Source organism: Paroedura picta, chromosome 8 (assembly GCF_049243985.1).
Source record: "Paroedura picta isolate Pp20150507F chromosome 8, Ppicta_v3.0, whole genome shotgun sequence".
Lineage (NCBI taxonomy): Eukaryota > Metazoa > Chordata > Lepidosauria > Squamata > Gekkonidae > Paroedura > Paroedura picta.
Window position 1 is genome coordinate 99,416,879 of NC_135376.1, and position 25,029 is coordinate 99,441,907.

The following is a 25,029-nucleotide window of genomic DNA, read 5'->3' on the forward strand; positions in this document are numbered from 1 at the left end:
TGAATGAGCTACGATCCTTTGGCAACATCGCTAAGGGTATTTACAACCTGAACATTTCTGGGTTTCAGAATACTAGAGAACTAAAGTAAGTTAGTTTGTGATAAGACCATCCACATGAAGGTAGGTTCTATTGAATCAGGTTATCATTACTAAAAATGGCTGTTGTGAGTAGTGAGATTACAGAATGAAATGGAATGTATGCAATGAATGTACTATCTATATTATATACATCCTAAACATTGGAGTGTTACAATAATACCATTCACATTTAGATTCTATTTGCTTCATGATATCATGGTAAGGAGATGTATTATGAATTCTTTAAATCACAGTTGTACAGCTTGGAGCACGTATTGAATGAGCTACCATCCTTTGGCAACATCGCTAAGGGTATTTACAACCTGAACATTTCTGTGTTTCAGAATACTAGAGAACTTATGTTAGTTAGTTTGTGATAAGACCATCCACATGAAGGTAGGTTTTATTGATTCACGTTATAATTACTAAACATAGTTCAAGATATAGTAGTGAAATGTAAATATATGTGTATTATTGTAAACTACCAAAATTTCCCTAAAATTCTGAAACACTCCAATGTTTAGGATGTATATAATATTGGTAGCACATTCATTGGCAATATCGCTAAGGATATAAACAACCAGAACATTTCTGGGTTTCAGAATACTAGAGAACTTAAATAAGTTAGTTTGTGATAAGACCATCCATGTGAAGTTATGTTCTATTGAATCACGTTATAATTACTAAATATAGTTCAAGATATAGTAGTGAGATGTAAATATATGTGTATTTCAGAATGAAATGGAACGTATGCAATGAATGAAATGGAATCTATGCAATAATACCATTCATATTTAGATTCTATTTGCTTCATGATATCATGGTACGGAGTTGTATAATGAGTTCTTCAAATCACAGTTGTACAGCTGGGAGCACATGTACGTAATGAATGAGCTACCATCCTTTGGCAACATCGCTAAGGGTATTTACAACCTGAACATTTCTGGGTTTCAGAATACTAGATAACTTAAGTAAGTTAGTTTGTGATAAGACCATACAAGGTAGATTCTATTGATTCTATTCTGTGATTTGAAGAATTCATTATACATCTCCTTACCATGATATCATGAAGCAAATAGAATCTAAATGTGAATGGTGGGGAGTCGACTGAAGATGGCGCCATAAAAAGCTGGACTTCTGTTCAGCTCTTCAGCCATGCCGAGGGTCAGGGGCTTCTGCACCTGGCTGACCTGAGCAGATACGCAAATCTGCTCGCCGGTCGCCCCAGGAACCGGGAACGGCATCCTGAGGGTCCTACAGATCCGGGGGGGAGGTAGGAGGACCGAATTCCCCGGATTAATAGCGGCCTGTGCTCAAGGTCACAATGGCGTCCTTGTCGCAAACAACTTTACAAGCTTGAAATGACCAGCTTACCCTACATTCTTCCCAGACCATATTTTATCAGCGCTGACAGAAGCTGAAGTCTGCAACAGTAAGAATTGAAAGCTTTCTGGCTCTTCCCTTTCTTTTTCCACAAGCTCTTCTCTCCCCCCCCCTTCCTCAACCAATTTACAAGTGAATCCCTTCTTTCACCGAGTGAGAGACTCCCAGCTAATTATACCCACTAACCAAACAAAGAAAGTGCTTTGAAGTTTTGTTGAAAAAAGTTCAGTGGGGGTAACTGACTTGATACGGAGATCGACAAACAGATAATTTGGGATCGCCCGTGCTCCTGCGAGACTGTACGAGACTTTCTGTTTCTAATTTGTGACTGCCTGGAACTATGGAGAAATTAACTAAGGCACAGCTTTTCCATTTATTATGCGAAGGGAACTCCAAGATACTGAAAGCAGTCAATAAGCTGGAACAGGAAATCCGTGGGATTAAGGGGGAGCTTTTGGACGGAGAGAGAACAGCTGATACAGCTTTGCCAATAATAAATCAAACGAAAACTCAATGTTTGGAAGTTAATCAACAGGAGAGAGAGAGAGCCAGAGATGTAAAAACCCAAAGTACCTTTGAAGAACCTGGGAAAACAGATTCAAGGAAGGAAAGCACCGAAAACCTGGAAGTCTATTCAGAGCAGGAAATGACTTGGATCAGCAAAATAAAAAGAGTCTATTCAAAAGCGACAGCAACCAGGAAGCTATCAGGAGATATTCCTGTGCGACCAGAGGAAGAGATCCAGATTGATAAAGTCAGAGCCAACTCAAAGGCGACTGGCAGCAAGAATCAAGTAAGAGATTTCTCTGGCCCTGACAGAAGGACAATCAGAAACACTCTACTATGGAAAAAAACACAATTTCATTTTCTGCGACCACCTGAAGGATGAGTTGAACAATGGAGTATTCTCCTGACTTCCTGGGGGAAAAACAGCAGAACTTTTAGGACAGGACCAATATATGAAGGGAAGTGACTTTATATCATCTAAGACAATAATAGAATATATCCTTATAATAGATTATACTCTCATATGTATCAACAACTACTTTGCTAAGAAAGATGGTAATAACTCCTAGATCAGGATTAATATGCGATGGGAAATGAATATGTATGTCAATATGTATGCTAAAAGAGGATGACAAACCATACTTCATAGGCATTAATATCATTTAAGATAATAACAGAATGTATTCTTATAACAGATCATACTCTCATATGTATTAACAATCACTTGGCTAAGAAAAATGGTAAAAACTTCTAGATTAGGAATAATATGTGATGGGAACTGAATATGTATGTTAAAAGAGATGGCAAACCATATCAGCTGGTCGCTTCTTCTTCTCAATTTTTCTGTAAATGCTTTATATAATAATAAACAAAATTATATAAATAAATGTGAATTGTATTGTATACCTATTGTATTATTGTATACCTAAAGTTCCCTAAAATTCTGAAACACTCAAATTAGTATGTATATAATATTGTAGCACATTCATTGCATACATTCCATTTCATTCTGAAATACACATATACATACATCTCACTACTATATCATGAACTATGTTTAGTAATTATAACGTGATTCAATAGAACCTACCTTCATGTGGATGGTCTTATCATTAACTGATGTACTTAGGTTCTCTAGTATTCTGATACCCAGAAATGTTCAGGTTGTAAATACCCTTGCTGTGCAGGGGAATACTTTTGCCAAAGAAACCAACAAAAACGTCATGGCGTTAAAAAGGCCACAACTTTTATTGAACAATAGAGCGTTGACCAGCATGGGGGAGAACGGAACCAGCCCTCGTGTGGTTCCCTGCCCACAAGGCAGCCACACACTACTTCATCAGGTATGCACGAGGCCCTCCAACACTCCACTGGGCTCCCCGTGCCCAGAATGCCCTGATGGATATAACGGAGAGGTGACCACCTTTTGGAAACCTGTTGAGGTGTGAACCTCTGCCGGGTTCCGGGCCACCCGGAAATGCGGATCTGCCGTCCCAGCTCATCCTCCATGAGTGATGGCCTTCCTGCACCGCTTACCCACAACATCTTACGGAGGCCCCCCACAAAAGCATGCCAGCATGCAGGCTGGGATTGCTTGCCAATGGTTCCTCCCCCATGCCCAAAACCTGCCACAGAGCATGGGGATGGGTTCTTCCCATCCTAGCGCTCCCGCCAACACTCTTACAAACTGGGAACGCTCAATAGGGCGTGCCGCAAACCATCCAACCACAAGTCCATCCCCCATTCGGAGAGATGAACTCCATCCGCCCTTTACAGGGCCCATAAACGATGACAAATGTCAGGATGTGGTATGCACACACCGCCTTCCAGAACTAGGAACTTGGCAACCATTTTGTTGACCTTTTTGCGGGCAACATCAACCTTTGTTGGGGAAATTGCCCCCCTCCAACTGCGCCGCTCTAAGGCAGACCACCAGATGCGAATTCTAGGAAAACGACAGGTAAGTTGCTTGAAGTCTCGTCTGATGGCATCCGGTAGGCCCACTGCTGTTATGCTGGTGAGGTCATTCTTTCCTAGTTGTATTATCAAAATGTCAGGAACCCCGGTGCGACGAATGGCTGAATCCAGATCCTTTAGCAGGGATGCCCAGCGCATACCTCGGTGGCCTGCCGAGGAGATATGATAACGACCAACCATGCCTAGGTTATTGTTCCAACCGGATCTTACTGCGTAACACGTAGCCCAATGGACAATACTGTGCCCGATAACCAGCACTTTCGGGGCAACCTGGACCGAACCTGCACCATGGAATACGGTATAGAAACGTTACAGCAACAAATCTGGACGCACATACTTCTTATATGCAACTGAACGCCACCGGCCCAATGCCCTGAGGTCATCCGGAGGCACTCCTGAAGCAGCTGCTTCAGTTGCCACCCCAATGCGAAATGAATGGGTGCGAAATTGCGTTGCCGGTAGGCCCAGCTGGTGGAGTGTGCTCCTCAAAATGGCCCCAAACTGATAACGTGAAAAGCAAGTGCCATTTTTGTGAATCAATAAAGGGCCGTCGATTTCTGGCCGAACGGATAGAAAGGCCCTCACGGTGCAAACAGGGCAAGGAGTGTCAGCACAGCTGATCTGTTTTTGAACGATCAAGGGTGATATGCAGCTCCTCGTCAGTGAGGTGCACATCCCCCCTCGCAACTGCTTGATCGCCCGTGCTCGAACGGGACCCCTATACAAGCTCAGAGCTCCGAAAGGCCCCAAAAATGGCAAGAGTAAACGCTGTTGCAAAAAGGGCAACCTCATAACTATCAATGCATACAGCAGGCAATCGATTCACTATGTTCCTCAAAACGTCTAACGAAATAGTCCGTCTAGGGTCAGCTGTAGCTGGGCTGATCCTCTTCCACCCTGCAATGGTCTTGCGGATCAAAAAGGATGGTGATGGATCCTACCAACCCTTGGTTTTGCATAAAAAGGAAAGCCCCGCCACTTGGGTGTTCATAGACCCCGGGGACATTTTACGGGAACGTAAACGGACAATGTATCGCAGCACTAATTCCACTGTTGGAGGTAAGGCCCTAAGGCCCCCTTCCTGCTCCGTGTAATCCATGTAACCCTGAATCGCTGCTGTAAATGCCCGACGCGTTGTCGGAGCCAGGGAGTGTTCCATGGCCTCGAGGATCATTCCAAGCGAATCCTCCACAATTCCTCCGGGAAATCGTCTGGACACAGGTTCGCCTCTGGCGCCAACTGACGAAACCTCTGCTCCTGGAATCAAGACAGAGCATCAGCTATTTCATTAGTGGCGCCCGGGACATGACGGGCCGCAAACGAGATGTTGCTCCCCAAGCAAACCCTGACTAGCTTCCTCACTAAACACATTACCCAGGGCGATTTGCTCGATTGCCGATTTATAATGCGCACAACCACTTGATTGTCGCACCAAAACAAAACTTTGCTGTCCTGAAATAGGTCTTTCCAAACAATAACTGTTGTTATTGTAGGAAATAACTATAGGAAATAACTCTAAAAAGGTGAGATCCCGGATGATAGGGGACCCTACCCAATCCTGTGGCCACCTTTCAGCAAACCATCGGTTACGAAAGAAAACCCCAAACCCCAAACTGCCAGATGCATCGGATTGCACTTGAAATGTTTCTGGAGAGACTGGCGTCTGCCAGATAGAAACACCATTAAAACTTGCCAGGAAGTCATGCCAAACACGTAGATCTTCTTTCAGTGACCGTAATAAACATAAATGATGGTGTGGCGCCCTGATGCCCGCCATAGCTCTAGCCAGGCGTGCACAGAAGGCCCTACCAGGTGCAACAGCCTTACAGGCAAAGTTTAAGTGTCCCAAAAGACTTTGCATTTCTTTTAAAGTGCACTGATGCTTCACCAAAAGATGCCTCAGGAAAGCCCTTAGTGCCAGCACTTTTTCTTCTGGCAATTTCGATAAACAAGCCACCGAATCAAACATAACACCCAAATAGGTCAAACAGGAAGACAGGCCAAGAATCTCGAAAGTGGCACCCCAATAAACCAAAATTCTCCGGATGAACCGGCAAAAGTCTAAAGGCCGAATGAATATCACACTTAGCGAGTAACACCCCGGGACCGCATTCCTTGACCAATGATATTGCCTGGTCTAACGATGCGTAGGTGACTTGGGCTACTAGTAGCCTCCCGTTTTCCCTCGTATGGTATGCGAAAACCGACCACAAATCCGGAAGCCAGGTACTCCGCTGACTCCCGTTCGGGATAGTCCTGCAAGAGCGCCAACAGGGCGGCAACATTTACGGGGGAAGTAGCCAAAGTGTTAAGTTCCAAAGGGATTTCATTCTGCTTTTTGGGTCCCCACTGCACTTGAGTTCGCCGATCCACTCCCCTTCTTGGCGATGGATCGGCCGGATCGAAAGGGCCGACTCGTACCCTGTCGATTGCAATCCTGTTTTCCATGCCCTTCCCCACAAGCTTCACAGCTGTGTTCAAATCTACAGCGGCGACGTTGGCAGGACCCTTTTTGGAAATCCCAACATAAGCCTTTTACCTCCCTCCTACCACTCGACCAGCGACGCTCAGACTCATATCTCTGGACATACGGGCCCACTTTAACCATCCATGAGTCCCTCTCCCTTAAATCCCATCTGGCTTGCGCATTGTTGGATGCTTTTCCCCTGGCTTTTGTGTCGTACATTATTGCAGGCTCGTCGCCCGATAAAACCATGGCCTCCATAACATTACTGAAGTGCCGGATCAGGTGCCAACCCCGTTCAGGGAAGGCCCCGGCAACTAGACACATATATTCTCCATACCCCCTAATCCAATTTGTAAAGGTTCTCTCAACCCCCATGCGATCCCTGTGAGGCCGCCTTTTCTTTATACCAGTTTTGGGAGCGTCATCATCAGGCCTAACAAATTCAAAAACTTCAACATAATAACCCAACAGGGCTGCATTCGCAGCTTTTTAGACAGATGAGTGCCATGTGGGTCATCCCCCGCTGGAAAACCAATCGGGGGTTGAGTTGGCTTTCCCACCCATGCTCCCTCCTTATAGTATACTCTGGATGCTTCCCGAAAACTTGCAAGCCATGCCGGGATGCCCGGCACCATGGCCCCTTGAAGCCAATATGCAACGTCCTTTTGGCCCACTACCATCTCATCCTCAGAAGATGAGGACTTACTAGATGAGCTCGCCCCAGAGCGCCTGCCATGCCCATGCTTCCTGCGCTTCCTGCCTCTTGGCTCGGCCAGGACGCTATCACCAGTCACCCGCAATGCTTGCCCTGGAACAGATGCCCCAGGAACAGGTGCCCTAGTGGCAGGCAGAACTTGCCCTTCATCGGATACAGTACCCGAGGCCCCAATCAATGGCGACGGAGCTGGAGCTTGATTCACCTGCCCCACCCCAGCCACCTGGTCAGTAGGAGCCAAATGCTGGCTTTGAATAATAACATTTGACTGCCTGGAAGCGCCGGGCCCCTGGTGAGCTGAAACTGGCTCGCCTAATGGGACTGAGCTCACAGCCCCCCCCCCATGCCCTGGGTTGCAAGTAACCGCACCCCAGGACTTCCCAAGCTGCACCGTGCCTTGGCCAATCGATGGGCACCATTGGGCGGGGGTTGAATTCCCCCACCCTTGCCACCAACCACCACCTGGACCCTCTGATGAGGGAGCAGACTGTCCACTTTCACTGGACTGAAGTGGAAAAACGTGGGTCTGGCCACCTTGTCTTGCCCCTGTCAGAAGGGCTGGGCCCCCCGCAGCCTGGGCTGTACCCCCCGTGCCATCAGCCAACACACTGGCCACAAGCTACCACTGTGGCTGAAGTGACAGTTGCTGAAGGGGGAATCCCACTAGCCAGTTCTTGTGCCCTGCGAGAGGCTCTCCTGGTCCCATATCGAGACAGCTCAGTCCCTGCTCCCCTCAAGCCTCTGGCTCCCTGATGTCCTATAGCCGAGGCCATCTGAATAGGGGCAGCACGCCGCCACGTGGCTGAGCTTGCGCCCACCCTCTGAGCGGCCCCCTGCCTCTCCCTCGGGCTAATTGAAGGCGAGTGGCCCAACTCCCAACGGCCCATAGGCCGCGCCCGTTCAGATCGGGCCGCTGCGCGACGTACCGGGGCCATGCTCTGCCCGCTTATTCTGCCCGTTTTATTTTTTAAATTCTATTCAGGCCAATAAGCTCTCCCCAGGTTTTCTTTTTTTTTAGTTCACGGGCCGCTGCAAGCGCCACAGCCGCCAAACACTGTGAGGTTTTTTCTTTTTAAACACTCGGGTCTCCTCCTGAGTAAATTCCCTCCCTGGATTCCTCTCACGCTGGGCCTAGACTGGAGCTCCTAAAAGCAGCTCGAATCGCGGCGGCAGAGAAGGGGGAAAGACGCACAAGCCTCTCAGCCGCTTCCCCAATACGGCGCGGGCAGAGGATGCTGGGAAGAACCGAAACGGCCCCCACCTTCCCCAGCCGTCCTCCGCCGCGCTGCCGGATGCCGCCCCAGGGCTTGTTTGGACTTGCAGTCCCTGCCCTGCTTTCTTCGGCGAGGGCTTCCCCGTGACGGCAAACGCGCCCGGGGTAAGTCCCATTAGCCCTTAGAGATGTTGCCAAAGGATGGTAGCTCACTCATGACGTACATGTGCTCCCAGCTGTACAACTGTGATTTGAAGAATTCATTATACAACTCCTTACCATGATATCATGATGCAAATAGAATCTAAATGTGAATGGTTTTACTGTAAACTACCTAAAATTCCCTAAAATTCTGAAACACCAATGTTTAGGATGTATATAATATTGTAGCACATTCATTGCATACATTCCATTTCATTCTGAAATAGACGTATAGCTACATCTCATTTCAACAACCATTTTTAGTAATACTTTTGCCAAAGAATTCACAGTTGTACAGCTGGTAGCACATGTATGTAATGAATGAGCTACAATCCTTTGGCAACATCGCTAAGGGTATATACAACCTAAATATTTCTGGGTTTCAGAATTGTAGGGAAGTTAGTTTGTAATAAGACCATCCACATGAAGGTAGATTCTATTGAAACAGGTTATAATTACTAAAAATGGTTGTTGACATAGTAGTGAGATGTCAGAATGAAATAGAATGTGTATGTCAGAATGAAATGGAATGTATGCAATGAATGTGCAACCAATATTATATACATCCTAAACATTGGAGTGTTTCAGAATTTTAGGGAATTTTAGGTATACAATAATACCATTCACATTTAGATTCTATTTGCATCATGATAACATGGTAAGGAGTTGTATAATGAATTCCTCAAATCACAGTTGTACAGCTGGGAGCACATGTATGTAATGAATGAGCTACCATCCTTTGGGAACATCGCTAAGGGCGAATGGGACTTACCCCGGGCGCGTTTGCCGTCGCGGGGAAGCCCTCGCCGAAGAAAGCAGGGCAGGGACTGCAAGTCCCAACAAGCCCTGTGGCGGCATCCGGCAGCTCGGCGGAGGACGGCTGGGGAAGGTAGGGGCCGTTTCGGTTCTTCCCAGCCTCCTCTGCCCGCGCCTTATTTGGGAAGCGGCTGAGAGGCTTCTGTGTCTTTCCCGCTTCTCTGCCGCCGCGATTGGAGCTGCTTTTAGGAGCTCCGGTCTAGGCCCAGTGTGAGAGGAATCCAGGGAGGGAATTTACTCGGGAAGAGACCCGAGTGTTGAAAAAGAAAAAACCTCACAATGTTAGGTGGCTGTGGCGCTTGCAGCGGCCCGTGAACTAAAAAAAAAGAAAGCCTGAGGAGAGCTTAGCGGCCTGAATAGAATTTTTAAAAAAAACGGGCAGAGTAAGCGGGCAGAGCATGGCCCCGGGACGTCGCACAGCGGCCCGATCTGAACTGGCGCGGCCTGTGGGCCGTTGGGAGTTGGGCCGCTCGCCTTCAAATAGGCCGAGGGAGAGTGTGATTCCCCCTTCAGCAACTGTAACTTAAGCCAGAGTGGTAGCTTGTGGCCAGTGTGTTGGCTGATGGCACGGGGTGTACAGCCCAGGCTCCGGGGGGCCCAACCATTCTGACAGGGGTGAGACAAGGTGCCCAGACCCAAGGTTTTCCACTTCAGTCCAGTGGAAGTGGACAGTCTGCTCCCTCATCAGAGGGTCCAGGTGGTGTTTGGTGGCAAGGGTGGGGGAATTCAACCCCCGCCCAATGGTGCCCATGGATTGGCCAAGGCATGGTGCAACTTGGGGGAGCTCATTCTGGTTGGCCCACGATTGGGAGTCAGGCTGCGTGGCCCTATTGGGGTTTGTAAACCACATGGCCTGGGGTGGGGATGCAGGCAAATTGGCCCCAGCCATACTTGCAGGGGTCCTTGTCAGGTCAACAGCTGGAAAGTCCTGGGGTGCAGTTACTTGCAACCCAGGGCATGGGGGGGGGCTGTGAGCTCAGTCCCATTAGGGGAGCCAGTTTCAGCTCACCAGGGGCCCGGTGCTTCCAGGCAGTCAAATGTTATTTTTCAAAGCCAGCAGTTGGCTCCTACTGACTAGGTGGCTGCGCTGGGGCATTGAATCAAGCTCCAGCTCCGTCGCCATTGATTGGGGTCTCAGGTACTGTATCCAAAGAAGGGCAAGTTCTGCCTTCCACTACGGCACCTGTTCCTGGGGCATCTGTTCCACGGCAAGAATTGGTGACAGCGTCCTGGACGAGCCAAGAGGCAGGAAGCCCAGGAAGCATGGGCATGGCAGGCGCTCTGGGGCGAGCTCATCTAGTGAGTCCTCATCTTCCTAGGATGAGATGGTAGTGGGCCAAAAGGACGTTGCATATTGGCTTCAATATTTATTCTTGCCTTTTGGGGGGCCTTTCGGAGCTCTGAGCTTGTATAGGGGTCCCGTTCGAGCCCAGGCGATCAAGCAGTTGCGAGGGGGGATGTGCACCTCACTGACGAGGAGCTGCATATCACCGTTCATCGTTCAAAAACAGATCAGCTGTGCTGACACTCCGTGCCCGGTTACTTTCCCCCAAAAAGTTTGATGTTGCCCGCAAAAAGGTCAACAAAATAGCGGCCAAGTTCCTAGTTCCAGAAGGTGGTGTATACATCCCACAACCTGACATTTGTCATCGTTTATGGGCCCTGTATAGTGCAGATGGAGTTCATGTCTCCGAATGGGGGATGGACTTGTGGTTGGATAATTTGCGGCATGCCCTGTTGAGCGTTCCCAGTTTGTAAGAGAGTTGGCGGGAGCGCGAGGATGGGAAGAACCCATCCCCTTGTTCTGTGGCGGGTTTTGGGCATGGGGGAGGAACCATTGGCAAGCAATCCCAGCCTGCGTGCTGGCATGCTTTTGTGGGGGGCCTCCGTAAGAGGCTGTGGGTAAGCGGTGCCGGAAGGCCATCATGGAGGATGAGCTGGGACGGCAGATCCGCATTTCCGGGTGGCCCGGAACCCGGCAGAGGTTCACGCCTCAACGGGTTCAACGCTCTATTGTTCAATAAAAGTTGTGGCCTGTTTAACGCAATTAGGTGTTTGTTGGTTTCTTTGGCAAAAGTATTCCCATGCACAGAAAGGGTATTTACAACCGGAATATTTCTGGGTTTCAGAATACTAGAGAAGTAAGTTAGTTTGAGATAAGACCATCCACATGAAGGTAGGTTCTATTGAATCACGTTATAATTATTAAACATAATTCAAGATATAGTACTAAAAAAAAAGAAAGCCTGGGGAGAGCTTAGTGGCCTGAATAGAATTTAAAAAAAAATGGGCAGAGTAAGCGGGCAGAGCATGGCCCCGGGACGTCGCACAGCGGACCGATCTGAACGGGCGAGGCCTGTGGGCCGTTGGGAGTTGGGCCGCTCGCCTTCAAATAGGCCGAGGGAGAATGTCATTCCCCCTTCAGCAACTGTCACTTCAGCCACAGTGGTAGCTTGGATTCCCTGGATTCCTGTCACGCTGGGCCTAGAACGGAGCTCCTAAAAGCAGCTCGAATCGCGGCGGCAGAGAAGGGGGAAAAACGCAGAAACATCTCAGCTGCTTCCCCAATAAGGCGCTGGCAGAGGATGCTGGGAAGAACCGAAACGGCCCCCACCTTCCCCAGCCGTCCTCCGCCGCGCTGCCGGATGCCGCCCCAGGGCGTGTTTGGACTTGCAGTCCCTGCCCTGCTTTCTTCGGCGAGGGCTTCCCCGCGACAGCAAACGCGCCCGGGGTAAGTTCCATTAGCCCTTAGAGATGTTGCCAAAGGATGGTAGCTCATTCATTACATACATGTGCTCCCAGCTGTACAACTGTGATTTGAGGAATTCATTATACAACTCCTTACCATGATATCATGATGCAAATAGAATCTAAATGTGAATGGTATTATTGTAAACTACCTAAAATTCTCTAAAATTCTGAAACACTCCAATGTTTAGGATGTATATAATATTGTAGCACATTCATTGAATACATTCCATTTCATTCTGAAATACACGTATAGTTACATCTCATTTCAACAACCATTTTTAGTAATTATAACCTGATTCAATAGAATCTACCTTGCATGGTCTTATTACAAACTAACTTCCCTACAATTCTGAAACCCACAAATGTTTATTATTATTATTATTATTATTATTATTATTATTATTATTATTATTATTATTATTATTATTAGATTTATTTCCCGCCTCTCCCGACAGGCTCGAGGCGGGTCACAACAACCAATCCCATTAAAATTCCCATTAAAACATCACTCTACTAACATGGCGGCTAAAAATCCCATCCCTCCCCCAATTATTAAGAGGTGAAAAGGAAAGGATAGGGGAGTAGCGTACACTCCAACTCCTAGGGGGGGAGCGATGTCCCTGATTTGCTGACCCCAGCCTCAACCATAGACCTGGTGGAAGAGCTCCGTTTTACAGGCCCTGCGGAAAGCTGACAAATCCCGCAGGGCCCGCAGATCACCTGGGAGCTCATTCCACCAGGTAGGGGCCAGGACTGAAAAGGCCCTGGCCCTGGTCGAGGCTAGGCGCGCTTCCTTCGGGCCGGGGACGACCAACAGGTTCTCACCCGCAGAGCGTAAGGCCCTGCGGGGGGCATAGAGCGGTAGGCGGTCCCTCAGGTATGTGGGTCCCAACCCGCGTATGGCCTTGAAGGTTAAAACCAAAACCTTGAACCGGATCCGGGCAGCAATTGGCAGCCAATGCAGCTGCCTCAGCACCGGCTGGATGTGGGCCCTCCAAGATGTTCCAGTGAGGACCCTGGCAGCTGCATTTTGTACCAGCTGTAGTTTCCGGATCAGGGACAAGGGTAGGCCTGCGTAGAGCGAGTTACAGAAATCTATTCTGGAGGTGACTGTCGCATGGATCACTGTGGCCAAGTGGTCAGGGGACAGGTAGGGCGCTAGTAGCCGGGCCTGGCGAAGGTAGAAAAATGCCTGGCCCGCTACTCTCTTGACCTGAGCCTCCATAGTCAGGGAGGCATCAATGGTCACACCCAAATTCCTAGCTTGGGGCACGATGGTAAGTTGCACCCCTGCTAGGGTGGGTAAACGCGCTATCTGTTCCCGCCCCCTTCCCCCCAGCCACAGGACCTCCGTCTTGGAGGGGTTGAGTTTCAGGCGACTCTGCTCGAACCATTCTGTCACTGCTTCCAAACATCTGGCAAATGGTTCCGGGGGGGGAGTTCGGGTGACCGTCCATTAGGAGATAGAGCTGGGTGTCATCAGCGTACTGATGGCAACCCAGCCCAAAGCTCCGTACCAGCTGGGCCAGAGGGCGCATAAAGATGTTAAACAATGTGGGGGAGAGGACCGCACCCTGAGGGACCCCGCAAGGGAGTCTATAGGGCCGCGAGAGCTCTTCCCCCACAGCAACCCTCTGGGACCGGTTCTGGAGGAAGGAGCGTATCCAGCACAAGGCTGTGCCCCGTATCCCCGTACCGGCCAGGCGATGGACCAACAGTTCGTGGTCCACGATGTCAAAGGCAGCCGATAGGTCTAAAAGGACCAACACGGCTGACCCGCCTCTATCCAGCTGGCGACGGAGGTCATCCAGCAGAGCGACCAAAACCGTCTCCACCCCGTGGCCAGGGCGGAAGCCAGACTGATATGGATCGAGTGCTGAAGTTGTTTTAGGTTGTATATACCCTTAGCGATGTTACCAAAGGATGGTAGCTCATTCATTACGTACATGTGCTCCAAGCTGTGATTTGAAGAATTCATTATACATCTCCTTACCATGATATCATGAAACAAATAGAATCTAAATGTGAATGGTATTATTGTAAAATATCTGATATTCCCTAAAATTCTGAAACACTCAAATGTTTAGGATGTATATGTTTAGGATGTATATAATATTAGGCGCACATTCATTGCATACATTCCATTTCATTCTGAAATACACATATATTTACATTTCACTACTATATCTTGAACTATGTTTAGTAATTATAACGTGATTCAATAAAACCTACCTTCATGTGGACTTAGCGATGTTTCGAAAGGATGGTAGCTTATTCAATACGTGCTCCCAGCTGTACAACTGTGATTTGAAGAATTCATAATACATCTCCTTACCATGATATCATGAAGCAAATAGAATCTAAATGTGAATGGTATTATTGTAACACTCCAATGTTTAGGATGTATATAATATAGGTAGTACATTCATTGCATACATTCCATTTCATTCTGAAATCTCACTACTATGTCAACAGCCATTTTTAGTAATGATAACCTGATTCAATAGAACCTACCTTCATGTGGATGGTCTTATCACAAACTAACTTACTTAAGTTCTCTAGTATTCTGAAACCCAGAAATGTTCAGGTTGTAAATACCCTTAGCGATGTTGCCAAAGGATGGTAGCTCATTCATTACGTACATGTGCTCCCAGGTGTACAACTGTGATTTGAAAAATTCATTATACAACACCTTACCATGATATCATGATGCAAATAGAATCTAAATGTGAATGGTATTATTGTAAACTACCAAAATTTCCCTAAAATTCTGAAACACTCCAATGTTTCGGATGTATATAATATTGGTAGCACATTCATTGGCAATATCGCTAAGGGTATAAACAATCAGAACATTTCTGGGTTTCAGAATACTAGAGAACTTAAATAAGTTAGTTTGTGATAAGACCATCCACGTGAAGTTAGGTTCTATTGAATCACGTTATAATTACTAAACACAGTTCAAGATATAGTAGTGAGATGTAAATATATGTGTATTTCAGAATGAAATGGAACGTATGCAATGAATGAAATGGAATATATGCAATAATACCATTCATATTTAGATTCTATTTGCTTCATGATATCATGGTAAGGAGTTGTATAATTCTTAAAATCACAGTTGTAAAGCTGGGGGCACATTTATGTAATGAATGAGCTACGATCCTTTGGCAACATCGCTAAGGGTATTTACAACCTGAACATTTCTGGGTTTCAGAATACTAGAGAACTTAAATAAGTTAGTTTGTGATAAGACCATCCACGTGAAATTAGGTTCTATTGAATCACGTTATAATTACTAAACATAGTTCAAGATATAGTAGTGAGAGGTAAATATATGTGTATTTCAGAATGAAATGGAATGTATGCAATGAATGTGCTACCAATATTATATACATCCTAAACATTGGAGTGTTTCAGAATTTTAGGGAATTTTAGATATACAATAATACCATTCACATTTAGATTCTATTTGCATAATGATATCATGGTAAGGAGTTGTATAATGAATTCCTGAAATCACAGTTGTAAAGCTGGGAGCACATGTATGTAATGAATGAGCTACCATCCTTTGGGAACATCGCTAAGGGCGAATGGGACTTACACCGGGTGCGTTTGCCGTCGCGGGGAAGCCCTCGGCGAAGAAAGCAGGGCAGGGACTGCAAGTCCCAACAAGCCCTGGGGCGGCATCCGGCAGTGCGGCGGAGCACGGCTGGGGAAGGTGGGGGCCGTTTCGGTTCTTCCCAGCATCCTCTGCCCGCACCTTATTTTGGAAGCGGCTGAGTGGCTTCTGTGTCTTTCCCGCTTCTCTGCCGCCGCGATTGGAGCTGCTTTTAGGAGCTCCGGTCTAGGCCCAGCGTGAGAGGAATCCAGGGAGGGAATTTACTCGGGAGGAGACCCGAGTGTTGAAAAAGAAAAAACCTCACAGTGTTTGGCGGCTGTGGCCCTTGCAGCGGCTCGTGAACTAAAAAAAAAGAAAGCCTGGGGAGAGCTTAGCGGCCTGAATAGAATAAAAAAAAAAACGGGCAGAGTAAGCGGGCAGAGCATGGCCCCGGGACGTCGCACAGCGGCCCGATCTGAACGGGCGCGGCCTGTGGGCCGTTGGGAGTTGGGCCGCTCGCCTTCAAATAGGCTGAGGGAGAATGTCATTCCCCCTTCAGCAACTGTCACTTCAGCCACAGTGGTAGCTTGGATTCCCTGGATTCCTCTCACGCTGGGACTAGAACGGAGCTCCTAAAAGCAGCTCGAATCGCGGCGGCAGAGAAGGGGGAAAAACGCAGAAGCCTCTCAACCGCTTCCCCAATAAGGCGCGGGCAGAGGATGCTGGGAAGAACCGAAACGGCCCCCACCTTCCCCAGCCGTCCTCCGCCGCGCTGCCGGATGCCGCCCCAGGGCGTGTTTGGACTTGCAGTCCCTGCCCTGCTTTCTTCGGCGAGGGCTTCCCTGCGACGGCAAACGCGCCCGGGGTAAGTCCCATTAGCCCTTAGAGATGTTGCCAAAGGATGGTAGCTCATTCATTACATACATGTGCACCCAGCTGTACAACTGTCATTTGAGGAATTCATTATACAACTCCTTACCATGATATCATGATGCAAATAGAATCTAAATGTGAATGGTATTATTGTAAACTACCTGAAATTCCCTAAAATTCTGAAACACTCCAATGTTTAGGATGTATATAATATTGTAGCACATTCATTGAATACATTCCATTTCATTCTGAAATACACGTATAGTTACATCTCATTTCAACAACCATTTTAGTAATTATAACCTGATTCAATAGAATCTACCTTGCATGGTCTTATTACAAACTAACTTCCCTACAATTCTGAAACCCACAAATGTTTAGGTTGTATATACCCTTAGCGATGTTACCAAAGGATGGTAGCTCATTCATTACGTACATGTGCTCCAAGCTGTGATTTGAAGAATTCATTATACATCTCCTTACCATGATATCATGAAACAAATAGAATCTAAATGTGAATGGTATTATTGTAAAATATCTGATATTCCCTAAAATTCTGAAACACTCAAATGTTTAGGATGTATATGTTTAGGATGTATATAATATTAGGCGCACATTCATTGCATACATTCCATTTCATTCTGAAATACACATATATTTACATTTCACTACTATATCTTGAACTATGTTTAGTAATTATAACGTGATTCAATAAAACCTACCTTCATGTGGATGGTCTTATCACAAACTAACTAACATAAATTCTCTAGTATTCTGAAAGACAGAAATGTTCAGGTTGTAAATACCCTTAGCGATGTTGCAAAAGGATGGTAGCTCATTCAATACGTGCTCCCAGCTGTACAACTGTGATTTGAAGAATTCATTGTACATCTCCTTACCATCGTATCATGAAGCAAATAGAATCTAAATGTGAATGGCATTATTGTAATATACCTACAATTCCCGAAATATCTGAAACAAATGTTTAGGATGTATATAATATTGGAAGGACATGCCTTGCATACATTCCATTTCATTCTGTAATACACATATAGTTACATCTCACTACTATGTCAACAACCATTTTTTGTAGTTATAATCTGATTCAATAGAATCAATTCTGAAACCCAGAAATGTTTAGGTTGTATATACACATAGCGATGTTTCGAAAGGATTATTCAATACGTGCTCCCAGCTGTACAACTGTGATTTGAAGAATTCATAATACATCTCCTTACCATGATATCATGAAGCAAATAGAATCTAAATGTGAATGGTATTATTGTAACACTCCAATGTTTAGGATGTATATAATATAGGTAGTACATTCATTGCATACATTCCATTTCATTCTGAAATCTCACTACTATGTCAACAGCCATTTTTAGTAATGATAACCTGATTCAATAGAACCTACTTTCATGTGGATGGTCTTATCACAAACTAACTTACTTAAGTTCTCTAGTATTCTGAAACACAGAAATGTTCAGGTTGTAAATACCCTTAGCGATGTTGCCAAAGGATGGTAGCTCATTCATTACGTACATGTGCTCCCAGGTGTACAACTGTGATTTGAAAAATTCATTATACAACACCTTACCATGATATCATGATGCAAATAGAATCTAAATGTGAATCGTATTATTGTAAACTACCAAAATTTCCCTAAAATTCTGAAACACTCCAATGTTTAGGATGTATATAATATTGGTAGCACATTCATTGGCAATATCGCTAAGGGTATAAACAACCAGAACATTTCTGGGTTTCAGAATACTAGAGAACTTAAATAAGTTAGTTTGTGATAAGACGATCCACGTGAAGTTAGGTTCTATTGAATCACGTTATAATTACTAAACATCGTTCAAGATATAGTAGTGAGATGTAAATATATGTGTATTTCAATATGAAATGGAATGTATGCAATGAATGTGCTACTAATATTATATACATCCTAAACATTTGAGTGTTTCAGAATTGTAGGGAATTTTAGGTATACAATAATACCATTCACATTTAGATTCTATTTGCATCATGATATCATGATAAGGAGTTATATAATGAATTCCTCAAATCACAGTTGTACAGCTGGGAGCACATGTATGTAATGAATGAGCTACCATCCTTTGGGAACATCGCTAAGGGCGAATGGGACTTACCCCGGGCGCGTTTGCCGTCGCGGGGAAGCCCTCGCCGAAGAAAGCAGGGCAGGGACTGCAAGTCCCAACGAGCCCTGGGGCGGCATCCGGCAGCGCGGCGGAGCACGGCTGGGGAAGGTGGGGACCGTTTCGGTTCTTCCCAGCCTCCTGTGCCCGCGCGTTATTTGGGAAGCGGCTGAGAGGCTTCTGTGTCTTTCCCGCTTCTCTGCCGCCGCGATTGGAGCTGCTTTTAGGAGCTCCGGTCTAGGCCCAGCGTGAGAGGAATCCAGGGAGCGAATTTACTCGGGAGGAGACCCGAGTGTTGAAAAAGAAAAAACCTCACAGTGTTTGGCGGCTGTGGCGCTTGCAGCGGCTCGTGAACTAAAAAAAAAGAAAGCCTGGGGAGAGCTTAGCGGCCTGAATCGAATTAAAAAAAAAAAACGGGCAGAGTAAGCGGGCAGAGCATGGCCCCGGGACGTCGCACAGCGGCCCGATCCGAACGGGCGCGGCCTGTGGGCCGTTGGGAGTTGGACCGCTCGCCTTCAAATAGGCCGAGGGAGAGTGTGATTCCCCCTTCAGCAACTGTCACTTTAGCCAGAGTGGTAGCTTGTGGCCAGTGTGTTGGCTGATGGCACGGGGGGTACAGCCCAGGCTACGGGGGGCCCAACCATTCTGACAGGGGCGAGAGAAGGTGGCCAGACCCAGGTTTTTCCACTTCAGTCCAGTGAAAGTGGACAGTCTGCTCCCTCATCAGAGGGTCCAGGTGGTGTTTGGTGGCAAGGGTGGGGGAATTCAACCCCCGCCCAATGGTGCCCATCGATTGGCCAAGGCACGGTGCAGCTTGGGGAGCTCATTTCAGAATACTAGAGAACTTAAATAAGTTAGTTTGTGATAAGACCATCCACGTGAAGTTAGGTTCTATTGAATCACGTTATAATTACTAAACATAGTTCAAGATATAGTAGTGAGATGTAAATATATGTGTATTTCAGAATGAAATGGAACGTATGCAATGAATGAAATGGAATGTATGCAATAATACCATTCGCATTTATATTCTATTTGCATCATGATATCGAGGTAAGGAATTGTATAATGAATTCTTCAAATCACAGTTGTACAGCTGGAAACACATGTACGTAATGAATGAGCAACCATCCTTTGGCAACATCGCTAAGTGTATATACAACCTGAACATTTCTCGGTTTCAGAGTACTCCCAGCTGTACAACTGTGATTTGAGTAATTCATTATATAACTCCTTACCATGATATCATGATGCAAATAGAATCTAAATGTGAATGGTATTATTGTATTCCTAAAATTCCCTAAAATTCTGAAACACTCCAATGTTTAGGATGTATATAATATTGGTAGCACATTCATTGCATACATTCCATTTCATTCTGAAATACACATATAGTTACATCTCACTACTATGTCAACAACGATTTTTAGTAATTATAACCTGATTCAATAGAATCTACCTTCATGTGGATGGTCTTATTACAAACTAACTTCCCTACAATTCTGAAACCCACAAATGTTTAGGTTGTATATACCCTTAGCGATGTTACCAAAGGATTGTAACTCATTCATTACATACATGTGCTCCCAGCTGTACAACTGTGATTTGAGTAATTCATTATATAATTCCTTACCACGATATCATGATGCAAATAGAATCTAAATGTGAATGGTATTATTGTATACCTAAAATTCCCTAAAATTCTGAATAACCTGTATTAACAACCTGAACATTTCTGGGTTTCAGAATACTAGAGAACTTAAATAAATTAGTTTGTGATAAGACCATCCACGTGAAGGTAGGTTCTATTGAATCACGTTATAATTACTAAACATAGTTCAAGATATAGTAGTGAGATGTAAATATATGTGTATTTCAGAATGAAATGGAACGTATGCAATGAATGAAATGGAATGTATGCAATAATACCATTCATATTTAGATTCTATTTGCTTCATGATATCATGGTAAGGAGTTGTATAATTCTTAAAATCACAGTTGTAAAGCTGGGAGCACATGTATGTAATGAATGAGCTACCATCCTTTGGCAACATCGCTAAGGGTATTTACAACCTGAACATTTCTGGGTTTCAGAATACTAGAGAACGTAAGTAAGTTAGTTTGTGATAAGACCATCCACATGAAGGTAGGTTTTATTGATTCATGTTATAATTACTAAACATAGTTCAAGAGATAGTAGTGAAATGTAAATATATGTGTATTTCAGAATGAAATGGAATGTATGCAATGAATGTGCGCCTAATATTATATACATCCTAAACATATACATCCTAAACATTTGAGTGTTTCAGAATTTTAGGGAATATGAGATATTTTATAATAATACCATTCACATTTAGATTCTATTTGTTTCATGATATCATGGTAAGGAGATGTATAATGAATACTTCAAATCACAGCTTGGAGCACATGTACGTAATGAATGAGCTACCATCCTTTGGTAACATCGCTAAGGGTATATACAACCTAAACATTTGTGGGTTTCAGAATTGTAGGGAAGTTAGTTTGTAATAAGACCATGCAAGGTAGATTCTATTGAATCAGGTTATCATTACTAAAAATGGTTGTTGAAATGAGATGTAACTATACGTGTATTTCAGAATGAAATGGAATGTATGCAATGAATGTGCTACAATATTAAATACATCCTAATCATTGGTGTTTCAGAATTTTAGGGAATTTTAGGTAGTTTACAATAATACCATTCACATTTAGATTCTATTTGCATCATGATATCATGGTAAGGTATAATGAATTCTTCAAATCACAGTTGTACAGCTGGGAGCACATGTACGTCATGAATGAGCTACCATCCTTAAGCAACATCTCTAAGGGCTAATGGGACTTACCCCGGGCGCGTTTGCCGTCGCAGGGAAGCCCTCGCCGAAGAAAGCAGGGCAGGGACTGCAAGTCCAAACAAGCCCTGGGGCGGCATCCAGAAGCGCGGCGGAGGACGGCTGGGGAAGGTGGGGGCCGTTTCGGTTCTTCCCAGCATCCTCTGCCCGCACCTTATTGGGGAAGCGGCTGAGAGGCTTCTGCGTCTTTCCCCCTTCTCTGCCGCCGCGATTCGAGCTGCTTTTAGGAGCTCCGGTCTAGGCCCAGCGTGAGAGGAATCCAGGGAGGGAATTTACTCGGGAGGAGACCCGAGTGTTTAAAAAGAAAAAACCTCACAGTGTTTGGCGGCTGTGGCGCTTGCAGCGGCCCGTGAACTAAAAAAAAAAGAAAGCCTGGGGAGAGCTTATTGACCTGAATAGAATTAAAAAAATAAAACGGGCAGAATAAGCGGGCAGAGCATGGCCCCGGGACGTCGCGCAGCGGCCCGATCTGAACGGGCGCGGCCTATGGGCCGTTGGGAGTTGGGCCGCTCGCCTTCAATTAGCCCGAGGGAGAGGCAGGGAGCCGCTCAGAGGGTGGGCGCAAGCTCAGCCGCGTGGCGGCGTGCTGCCCCTATTCAGATGCTCGTGGCCTCGGCTATAGGACATCAGGGAGCCAGAGGCTTGAGGGGAGCAGGGACTGAGCTGTCGCGATATGGGACCGGGAGAGCCTCTCGCAGGGCACAAGAACTGGCTAGTGGGATTCCCCCTTCAGCAACTGTCACTTCAGCCACAGAGGTAGCTTGTGGCCAGTGTGTTGGCTGTTGGCACGGGGGGTACAGCCCAGGCTGCGGGGGGCCCAGCCCTTCTGACAGGGGCAAGACAAGGTGGCCAGACCCAAGTTTTTCCACTTCAGTCCAGTGAAAGTGGACAGTCTGCTCCCTCATCAGAGGGTCCAGGTGGTGGTTGGTGGCAAGGGTGGGGGAATTCAACCCCCGCCCAATGGTGCCCATCGATTGGCCAAGGCACGGTGCAGCTTGGGGGAGCCCAGCTTGGGGGAGCCCAGTCTGGTTGGGCCATGATGGGGAGTTAGGCTGCGTGTCCCTATTGGGGTTTGCAAACCACATGGCCTGGGGTGGGGATGCAGGCAAATTGGCCCCAGCCATACTTGCAGGGGTCCTTGGCAGGTCAACAGCTGGAAAGTCCTGGGGTGCGGTTACTTGCAACCCAGGGCATGGGGGGGGGCCTGTGAGCTCATTCCCATTAGGCGAGCCAGTTTCAGCTCACCAGGGGCCCGGCGCTTCCAGGCAGTCAAATGTTATTATTCAAAGCCAGCAGTTGGCTCCTACTGACCAGGTGACTGGGGTGGGGCAGGTGAATCAAGCTCCAGCTCCATCGCCATTGATTGGGGCCTCGGGTACTTTATCCGATGAAGGGCAAGTTCTACCTGCCACTACGTCACCTGTTCCTGGGGCATCTGTTCCAGGGCAAGCATTGCGGGTGTCTCGTGATAGAGTCCTGGCTGAGCCAAGAGGCAGGAAGCGCAGGAAGCATGGGCATGGCAGGCGCTCTGGGGCGAGCTCATCTAGTAAGTCCTCATCTTCCGAGGATGAGATAGTAGTGGGCGAAAAGGACGTTGCATATTGGCTTCAAGGGGCCATGGTGCCGGGCATCCCGGCATGGCTTGCAAGTTTTCGGGAAGCATCCAGAGTATACTATAAGGTGGGAGCATGGGTGGGAAACCCAACTCAACCCCCGATTGGTTTTCCAGCGGGGGATGACCCACATGGCACTCATCTGTCTAAAAAGCTGCGAATGCAGCCCTGTTGGGTTATTATGTTGATGTTTCTGAATTTGTTAGACCTGATGATGACGCTCCCAAAACTGGTATAAAGAAAAAGCGGCCTCACAGGGATCGCATGGGGGTTGAGAGAACCTTTACAAATTGGATTAGGGGGTATGGAGAATATATGTGCCTAGTTGCCGGGGCCTTCCCTGAACGGGGTTGGCACCTGATCCGGCACTTCAGTAATGTTATGGAGGCCATGGTTTTATCGGGCGATGAGCCTGCAATAATGTACGACACAAAAGCCAGGGGAAAAGCATCCAACAATGCGCAAGCCAGATGGGATTTAAGGGAGAGGGACTCATGGATGGTTAAAGTGGGCCCGTATGTCCAGAGATATGAGTCTGAGCGTCGCTGGTCGAGTGGTAGGAGGGAGGTAAAAGGCTTATGTTGGGATTTCCAAAAAGGGTCCTGCCAACGTCGCCGCTGTAGATTTGAACACAGCTGTGAAGCTTGTGGGGAAGGGCATGGAAAACAGGATTGCAATCGACAGGGTACGAGTCGGCCCTTTCGATCCGGCCGATCCATCGCCAAGAAGGGGAGTGGATCGGCGAACTCAAGTGCAGTGGGGACCCAAAAAGCAGAATGAAATCCCTTTGGAACTTACCACTTTGACTACTTCCCCCGTAAATGTTGCCGCCCTGTTGGCGCTCTTGCAGGACTATCCCAAACGGGAGTCAGCGGAGTACCTGGCTTCCGGATTTGTGGTGGGTTTTCGCATACCATACGAGGGAAAACGGGAAGCTACTAGTAGCCCAAATCTTAAGTCTGCCATTCAAATGCCTGAAGTGGTGGCGGACAAGATCCGGAAAGAGTGCCAGGCTGGCCGCATGGCTGGCCCATACCCTAAGCCACCCCTAACAAATTTGAGAGTGTCTCCATTGGGGGTAATCCCCAAGAAGGCCCCGGGACAATTTAGATTAATACACCATTTGTCCTATCCAAAAGGTACGTCAGTGAATGACAGGATTGCACCTGAGCTCAGCTCAGTCACCTACGCATCGTTAGACCAGGCAATATCATTGGTTAAGGAATGCGGTCCCGGGGTGTTACTCGCTAAGTGTGATATTCATTCGGCCTTTAGACTTTTGCCGGTTCATCCGGAGAATTTTTGTTTATTGGGGTGCCACTTTCGAGATTCTTGGCCTGTCTTCCTGTTTGACCTATTTGGGTGTTATGTTGGATTCGGTGGCTTGTTTATCCAAATTGCCAGAAGAAAAAGTGCTGGCGCTAAGGGCTTTCCTGAGGCATCTTTTGGTGAAGCATCAGTGCACTTTAAAAGAAATGAAAAGTCTTTTGGGACACTTAAACTTTGCCTGTAAGGCTGTTGCACCTGGTAGGGCCTTCTGTGCACGCCTGGCTAGAGCTATGGCGGGCATCAGGGCCATCATTTATGTTTATTACGGTCACTGAAAGAAGATCCACGTGTGTGGCATGACTTCCTGGCATGTTTTAATGGTGTTTCTATCTGGCAGACGCCAGTCTCTCCAGAAACATTTCAAGTGCAATCCGATGCATCTGGCAGTTTGGGGTTTGGGGTTTTCTTTCGTAACCGATGGTTTGCTGAAAGGTGGCCACAGGATTGGGTAGGGTCCCCTATCT